Here is a 2,155-nt window from a genome sequence, read left to right as displayed (position 1 = left end):
TAGTCGCAAGAAGCTCACGAAATCACACCTCAAGTCTGTAAGTTTTAAAGTTTCGAATTATGTTATGAATTAAGCATTAAGTTATGATTTCAGCATGTACATGTTTTAAGTTCAGATTACGTGCATCTTATACTATTGATATCATATTCTTGCTTATGGGGTTTACGTGTTGGGTAATTGTTGGAACAGTATGCCTCCTAGACGTATAACTAACCGTGAAGCAAGGGATAAGGATAGAGAGGCTCGAGAGGAGGGGAGAGACGCTCCTCCTCCCACCGCCAGATATGCAGGCACAGATGCTTGCAGAAATGACGCAGTTCTTCGCACAGTTTGCGGAGAACCAGGCTGCGGCAAATATAGAAGCAAGGCCCCGACCAGAAGCATTGTATGAAAGATTTCAGAGGATGAATCCGAAAGAGTTTTTGGGGACTACTGACCTGATGATAGCTGAAGGATGGATTAAATCCATCGAGGTGATTTTTGCCTTTATGGAGCTGCAGGATGCAGACCGGGTTAGGTGTGCCACCTACTTGTTGACTGGAGATGCCAGGCTCTGGTGGGAAAGTGCATTAGTGTTAGTTAACTTGCAGACACTGACATGGAATTAATTTAAGGAGGTCTTTTACTCCAAGTACTTCACTGAGGAAGTACGTTCCAGATTGACTAGGGAGTTCATGACGCTGCGACAAGGAGACAGCAGCGTGGTAGATTTCGTCAGGAAGTTCAAAAGGGGGTGTCACTTTGTGCCCCTGATAGCTAATGATGCCCAGGGGAAGTTGAGGCATTTCATGGATGGTTTGCGGCCGATCTTGCGCTGTGATGTCAGGGTTGCTGGTCTTACTATATATGCTATTGCCGTATCTAGAGCCTTGGCGGCAGAGCAGGACCAAAGGGATATCGAGAGTGATAGGCAGGGCAAGAGGCCCTATCAAGCTCCACAGCAACAACAACATCGACCTCAGTTTAAGAGACCGTTCCAGGGGCAGCCAAGGAAGAAGCCTTATCAGGGACCGCCTAATGGCAAGGGTCCTATACCACAGCAGAAGGCGTCCCAGAGGCAGGGAGAGTACCCGGTGTGCCCGAAGTGCAATCGCCAGCACCCGGGACAGTGTTTGTATGGGTCAGGCAAGTGTTTTAAGTGCGGAGCAAGTGACCACATGCTAAATAAATGCCCTCAGTGGAGGCAGCCAACCCAGGGCAGAGTGTTCGCCATGCATGCTCAGGAGGCGAACCCAGACACGGCATTACTGACCGGTAAAATTTTCTACCTAGGTTTAGTATTATTTTGTCATGCATGTGTTGAATTTATTTGGGATTATTAGTGTGCTAGTATTATTTTTGAGTGACTTGGGGTATAATTTCTACTATGCATGCGGTTAAGGTTAGAATTTTGAGATATAAGTTTTGTGTTGTGCTAACGTCTCTCAGGAAATATTTTCATTAAGAGATTAGCTACTAAGGCCTTGATAGATTCCGGGGCCACTCATTCGTTCATCTCGGAGACGTTTACTAACCACTTGGATATCAAGATCATCGGCCTTGACGTGAATTATTCCGTGACAGTCCCATCAGGGGAAAAATTGTCATCTACTAGCGTGGTCAGGGACATTGATCTCGAACTGCAAGGCCACCTAGTGTATGCAGATTTGATTGTGTTGCCGATGCCAGAATTCGATATTATTTTGGGTATGGACTGGCTGACGAAGAACCGAGTCCTGATTGATTTTCAGAAAAGGTCGGTATTGGTTAGACCGTTGGGTATGGAGCAGTTTCTTTTTGAACCAGCCAGATGGAGAAGTTTTCCTCGTATGATCTCTTGCATGCAGGCACGAAAGCTTATTTCTAAGGGATGTCAGGCCTTCTTGGCCAGTATTGTTTCCGCACCTGACATACCCACTCCGTCTATATCTGATGTGCCAGTAGTGAGAGACTTCCCAGACGTCTTTCCTGATGACGTCACAGGCCTTCCACCAGAGAGAGAGGTGGAGTTTGCTATTGACCTTATGCCAGGCACAATGCCAATCTCCAAGGCACCGTACCGTTTAGCTCCAGCTGAGATGCTAGAACTCAAACAGCAGATTCAGGAGCTCCTTGACAAGGAATTCATTCGCCCTAGTTTCTCACCGTGGGGTGCTCCAGTACTTTTCGTAAAGAA

Source organism: Primulina tabacum, chromosome 14 (assembly GCF_025594145.1).
Source record: "Primulina tabacum isolate GXHZ01 chromosome 14, ASM2559414v2, whole genome shotgun sequence".
In the NCBI taxonomy this organism is placed as follows: domain Eukaryota; kingdom Viridiplantae; phylum Streptophyta; class Magnoliopsida; order Lamiales; family Gesneriaceae; genus Primulina; species Primulina tabacum.
Note: the sequence above shows the minus strand (reverse complement) of the source record.